This window comes from Antennarius striatus, chromosome 12, assembly GCF_040054535.1.
Source record: "Antennarius striatus isolate MH-2024 chromosome 12, ASM4005453v1, whole genome shotgun sequence".
NCBI classification, from domain to species: domain Eukaryota; kingdom Metazoa; phylum Chordata; class Actinopteri; order Lophiiformes; family Antennariidae; genus Antennarius; species Antennarius striatus.
The window spans coordinates 12,124,906-12,132,500 of NC_090787.1; positions in this window are offsets into that span (position 1 = coordinate 12,124,906).

Consider the following 7,595-nt stretch of genomic DNA (forward strand, 5'->3'; position numbering starts at 1 on the left):
TGTCCCCATTTGCTATTGATTTCTTGTTTTGCATTCAGGTTATGCTGTAAACAGGGTAAATAATGACAGATTTGATCAGAAAGCCCTTCAGAGATGATCCACACTTAACTGGCCTTGCTGCGGACACAATTCACTCATCAGTCGCATAACTAATGAAGGCTCTTTAGTGAGGCAGTCGCAGATGTCTGGGTCAGTGGTCATCTAACAGAAACACACCAGTCATGTTGTCGATGCAGCACAACATCTGGTTGAGACCTTAACATGTTGATCATTGCTGGCAAGAGATGGTAGCTTGCTCATAATTGATAAATGTGATGAAAATGAGGTGTGACCCTTGTTTCTCTTTTGCATTTAGAGAAACAAACTCTGGCAGGAAAGAGAAAAGCACCAGTTAAAAGATCAGAGATATGTATGAAGAATTTTACAAAGAGTATTTCCAGGATTTATGTTGTAAAGTATTATAAGAATAGAAGGAAATACTTTCAGTTTGTATCCAAATCCATAAAATTTACAGTTTTACACCATGAAAGAATTGCTCTTCTGGAGTAACATAGGAAAGTTGTCAATGTTCATATTTATTTTGAAGGTCTGTAACCAAAGGAGTTTATCTTCTTCTATATCGCTGTCTGGAATACATTGGTAAGCTGGGCCTCTAAAGGCTAGCATATAGCGCTCTCTGCAGGCTTTGTACAGGATGAAGAAGTCGTAATCCTCAAACAGACTTAAATTCCTCCAGAAAGGCTCTTGATCCTGAATCCACTCATTTTCTTCAAACAACCATGCCCAAAAGAGAAGAGATATTTGAGCATGGCTAAAATCCTTGATTGAAATCTGCTACAAGTGGGCCCATCTGCACACATGCACTCACGCTCACAAACAACCCTCACATGCACATAAATATATGCACATGCTCCCCAGCCATCACCTGCTGTTGGTGAAAACCTGGGCTGTGGGTTGTTGAGTGGGGCTGTCTGAGCTCTTATTAAAAGGTAAACTTCAGGTTGTGTTTTTGCACCGCACCTAAAGCCTGCTCTCTCTAGCCTGTCAGACGCTGTTATCACCCTCAAAGCCATATCAGAATGCTGTTTGTTCTGCGCTTTAGTTTCACCCACACAGTGGATTCAAAAAGGTACAGGTCTATTTGATAGTGTATATTTCATTGCCGGAGAGAGACTGTGTTTGTCTTTCTGTGTTTGTCAGCTCGTATTTGAGCTGAGGGTTCCTATTAAAACTAAACACCATATCAGAGGAATATTGCAAGTGCCAGGCTCTTTTAAATCGCATATGGAGGGAGACCAAGGAGTGTAGAAGCAATTTTGCCGTAGTGTAGTTTGTAAGTCTGTCTGTGCTTGTAATATTTCTATGTCCTCTTGATTCTATTTTTTTACATATACAGTATATATATTCAAGCCCACCTTCACTTATTTGACACTGTAATAATTACTTGATTAACTGATTTATTTTGTAGTTTCCCATTTCATGCATATTTTCATATTCTCATATAATTTCATTTACTTAATAAATTCCTAAAATAATAAGATCCTGATATCCTGAGGTAGCAGCAGTGGGCAGCTGTGATAAAGTTCTCCTTGTGCTTATTATGTTCAATATTGATAATTTTTAAGGTGGTTGGGGAAAGCCAACTTCCAACATTCAGGTGTTTTTGCTACTTCTTGGCATATGATGGTGCAGATGATAATGTTTAAGCTGTCAGGACATCTGACTTTGAGCATAAATTCAATATATTTGCATAATCCACTACAACTACACTATACTTTCACTGAATTTTTGGCATTATGCTGTCATCACATATGATACTTACAATGGTCTCGTCTAAACTGAATCCATACAAAGTGAAGAAGCATTTAGCAGTACAGCATCCGTCACTGAACACCCATCTGATTGAATCACACACACTCAGTATCTGATAGTCGAGCTCTGGTTTTCATTATTTATGATACACAGATTTAACATGTCACCCAGTCGTAATTAGTCCAATATGAATTTGTGGATGCGGCTACAAGACAGTGTTGATTGCTAATGAATATTCATATGTTGTCTTGTTTTAAATAATTTATGGTTACTTTCAATTACATTTGAATTAATATTTGCATATTATCATTCAGTTATCAAACATATTGTGTATATATATATATATATATATATATATATATATATATATATATATATATATATATATATATATATATATATATATATATATATATAAAATAATAATTTTTTAATGAATTTTCTTTAAGGTGGCAAAAATTTGTGAAAATTTTCTTCGGTTTTTATAATATTAATTAAATTCTGTATAAATGATGTAAAACCAGACTACATGTAGGCCTATGGTATGGATTTAAAGATTCTTTAATGCTAAATATTCTCATTTTTATTGCAATTCCTGTTATCTATTTAACAGCTCACATTGCTGGTATGTTTTCAAATATAAATGCCAATTTATCACTATAAATACCTGCTGGATCCTCCTCAGTCACCCACCTATAGACAAGGAAAACATTCATGAAGCATTGAGGCTTTTCCACTCATTAGTGAGTTTGCTGGACAAACTGCAGGATCTAACACTATGGGTGGCTAGGGAAATAAAAAGGTACTGGCGCTAGTATTGACCTTGTTGCTGGACCAACTGCTGTTTGCTCTGTGACCAACCTTCCACAATTGACACACACACACGCACCCACACATACATTATGTGATTTTGCATGCATGTCAGAGAAATACAGCGGGTGAGGACAGATAAAACAGCACTGGGTTTCTAATATTGTCAGATATAGCCTTTGTAGCACTTGTCATCTGCAAGGAAACAAAAACAACAACAACAAACCAGAGAAGCAGATTTAAACAAAGTAATTATAAATGCATGAACAAACTCAAAGTTAATTTTTCATTGAAGACACACTATAAAATTTTTTGCACTTATTTCTTTCTATACTGCTGGAAAACAATCAAAGTAATAGGATTAAAGAAAAAAAAGCCTTTTAGTCATTAGTAGTGCAGACAGAGTCATCCTCCTGTCTGTTCAAGAATCCATATTTGTATATGAGAGAACAGTCCAAAAAGGTTTGTGAACGCTGTGTAAACAACCCAATACTGCAACTTTGCCTGATTAACATATGATTGTAATTCATCATATCATGTGCAGCTGGTGACATCTTGCAGTAGCACAATTCCATGTTGATACATGCCTTTGGTTCCTTTTTGACAAGTCAGAACAAACATACTGCAAGCTGTCGCTACATTTGCTTAAGATGAATGGAGAGAATTAATCAGGAAATCAGGTGTGTCAGGTGATTAGCACAACCGTTTCTGAGATCATTGAGGAATCATAGAAATGTAATGTATTTGTAAAATCACTGGTAATGCAGACGGGGCTGAAGAAAAAAATGGATTTTTTTTTTTAGTGTTGCAACAACAATCTGGGTAAATTTACTGTACATAATCAAGCTTTATGATATTTAACCCCTGTGACCCTGTATAAATAAAATGTCTTCCTATCAGCTAAAACCACAGACAACATGCTGCCGTGGTCAGCACAGACTGGCTGACTGTTTAAATAATACATGAAACTAAGTCTTTAACGCAGTCAAGTTTTTGTTAAAGCTTAATTTGCTAGTGTGTTGCGTCTGTTTCAGGGGCCTGTACATAACATTGTGTGCTGTGATTAATACATATATTTATATACATATGCATGTACATGAAGAGTGAAAAAGATAATCTCCCCACTGAGGGATCAATAAAGTAAATTTAATCTTAATCTTAATCACATTACTTAGCATAGGATATAAACTATGTTGACAATAACTTAATTTTGATATTCACTTCATATATTATCATTAAGTTTATATTCATTTTATATACTTAAAAATAACAATCGTTCAGTTAATCAACCATCTATATTACACAGACTGCATACAGTAATAGAGCGTTGCTGCTGAATGACCTCAAAAATGCAGTGAAATGACCATTATTACTGTACAACCAGCAGTCCTCCCAGCAGACCACTCAAAGAACTCAAAGAACTCAGGGAACTCAGGGAACTCCAAGAACTCACCAAACTCGCAGAACAAAACGTTCTAATTCTGGATGAGCAATGTAAACATTAGCCTGTAGTGTATATTCTTTTTTGGTGTGTGAATATAATGTACATTCAGATAATATGATATATGTTAATATGTTTCCAATATGTGAATATGTAAATTTCATATGTTGCAGATGTTAATATGTATGTATATTATTTAACTATTTATGTTTGACCCTCTCCCCCTGCTGCCACGATTGCACAAATTTCCCCACTGTGGGACAATAAAGGTCTATTATTATTATTATTATTAAAGAACAAATATTTCTGATTGCGTTCATATCTTTTTATCAGGTTCTAAACCTATGTAGAAACTTTAAGAATGAATTTGTATAATCCACATTATAAAAACTAAAGTGAAGTATGTGAGAAATGAAATTGAAAATGTGCTTGCTAGCAAATATTGTTTACCTTGTGCAATTGTCCGTCTTGGTAATGTGGGAATCTGAGCGTTATCATTGGGGACACTGCCAGTTGCAGCTCTGTTGTGCGGCAGTCTCGGGGTAGAAATGGGACGCAGTCACCAGGGAACCACTTGAGTGTATGTACTGAAGAAAAACTGACAGGAGCAGAAGAGAGAGCAGAGATTCAAACGAGTGAGCAATAGTGAGGGAAATAGAGGAACATTTGTATGGACTTCTCTGCCACTGAAGTTGCAAAATGGAAACATATTTCTCCCCTGACAGCTGCAGCAGACCTAACTCTCTGAGTTGAGCTGCTTATGATGTTGTGCTGGATAGAGGTGGGGCGATGGGTGTCCCAGAGGCTTGTTGTTCTTGTCAGAGATTAGATTGAATCAAGTGGATCTGGTTCATTCTCATGCCTGAGAAAAGCCAGGACTCCCCGTCAGTGACCACAACCTCTCTGCTCTGTATTACTGTAGCTCCTACATCCCATGTTAGAATAAAAGCGTTATTTTCAAAGAATTTCACTTTGTGTCAAGATTCCAGAGTGTTGAATATTTGTTATATTTGAAGTTATATTTGAAATAGTTTATATTTCATGTATGTTCAGTTAACCTGCTTGATGCTTTTAAGCCTGAACCATTGACAGGATCAGGTTTACATTTGTGGAAAGGCATTAAATATTTTCATTTGAGAAATTTAACAAACTGGTTGTGAATATTGTTGGTTATTTATTGTCAGGAGGTAAACCTGGGTTTTGTTTAGGTGTCTCAGCGCTGGTTTGAGACTCTTCACATTAGCAAATCTGCTGGCATAAAGCAAACTGGATACTCTACATAGATTGAAAATGCACATATAAAGATTTTGTCCATCATGTTGATTCCAACCCCAACTGCATAACAGGAGCACAGTGATTTGACTAAGTAATTGATTTTCTTTCATCAGCTGAAGGAGGTGTTTTAACAACTTGGAGAAGTGTGAGGAAAAAGGAACTTAGATGAAATATTTGTAAATAATTTCTCAAAATGAGATTTTTAATAATGTATCATGTGAATTTGCTTCATTGTCAACAATGAACTTTATGATAATCTTGCTCAAAAATCTATTTAGTATTTATCAGACATTAAATATCCTCAAATTGTATAATTTCCTCACTTTTTATATTTCTACGATTGCCTTTAGACTGTACTTAAGTAAATTGCAAAGTAATTGACTGGTAATACAGATTTTGAAGAAATAAAATCTTATGCTGCAGCAATCAGTGTGATGCATGCATATCTCCTCTGTGAGGGAAGAGGTTAGCTGTCCCCCAGAAGCTCTAAGGAGGGATCCACCTAAGGCATATGTCAGTGAGGTAAAGAGCACTGACGGCCATACTTCATCTCTGCCTGGTGCAAGCCCCACTATTTAAAAGAGTATAGCAGTCAAAAGCCCATAAAAGTGAGTGACTCCTCACAAGCATCTGCCATTGCATGCAGGGAGGAGATTCAATGTGAAAAAGGGGAGCTAATGTGCTCACTCACTAATGGGCACCCGACTAGACACAGGCTCATTTTTCACATCATGTCATCTGTAAGGTTTGAATAAAAGTAATGGCCACAATGAGCCCGGATCTCTCCCAGCCATTATGGCTTTTCCTTCCTCACTTTTATTTGTGTTGACTTGGACAGTCGGAAGAGATGACAGGATCTGGGTGTGTGGATCAGTCAGAGTGATGATCTGCACCGCTCTCTTATGCTGCTGACAGGTCCCTTCTCTTTGGCAGGCATATGAGGCCAGAATGCTACGCTACGTCATATCAAATGCTGTAATCTGACAGAATAAAAGGATTTGCACACTGGGGACATCGCAAACTCTGTCTTTTATAATTTTGCATGACAGAGACAGAAGGGGGAAATGAAGGGGTTTCTACAGATTCATGTAGTAAGAATTAGTGTCACTCAAAGTTAAGTGGCTATTCTAAGATAAATAGGAGGGGATTTCCGTGGCATATTTTGGGGCATTGGGCTTTAAAAGACAATGTTAATGTGAGTTGATACTGATTGGTTGTTGGATATTTTCATTTTCTGAACATTCAGAGTTCAGGACACAGCATATCTAAATATCCATTCTGAAAAGGTTAGTGTGTAATTAACGTTCAGATTCACTGCCACTGTCAGCCATGTTCATTTCAGAATAGCAAAGGATGTATTCATCTTAAAGTTACCCTGTGCACAATAAGACATGTACTACTACTACTACTACTACTACTACTACTACTACTACTACTACTACTACTAATAATAATAATAATAATAATAATAATAATAATAATAATAATAATAAATGTGATTTTGTATGTCTCTTGCATTTTTCAGTACATTTAATATATGCACAAAAGGTGAGGAAAAGCTTTTATATGAGAAAACATTGATTTTTTTTTATTCATTACTTACTTATGAAATAAAGGACTCTTTTGTGTCAGCTTCAGAATAAAAGGGAAGATAGATGAGAAAACAAGTGATTTCCTTATTAGGTTGAAGAGTCAAAGGCCTTATTCCAGAGCTGTGGGTTTCAAGAGCCCAGTAGATTAAGACATATATTGGATTTATGATGGAGGCCGCAAAGTTCATTTTCAAAATAAAACAGGATATTATTCACAGTCCTTTTAAAATTCAGATTGCCAGCTGACCTGTGACTTGGAAGTAGTGTATTACATTTTCAATGAGCTGCCTCTGTGACACTGAAGGAAAAAAGTCTCATTTTTTCACTCATCTGCTGTGGGAATTATGGGATTAGACCAATCACACTCTAAGGAGCTATGAAAGAAACAAATATGTTGTAAAATTTAATTATGAAAGCTGATTTTTTGTTTTATTTCAATGTCAAGTGATTTTTGTGTACCACAAGCTGAATCACTGTGTTCATTCTTGACAGCACTGGAATGGATACGAATATTTTAATGCAAGTTGTATTGAGACAACACTGGAGGGAAGGGAAACGCAAACAGTCCTGCTTTGTAAGGCAGAGAAAATCTCTCAACAGTGATATTATAAGAGACCATGCACACATCTCCAGCTGATTTTCATATATATTAAAATCACTACCTA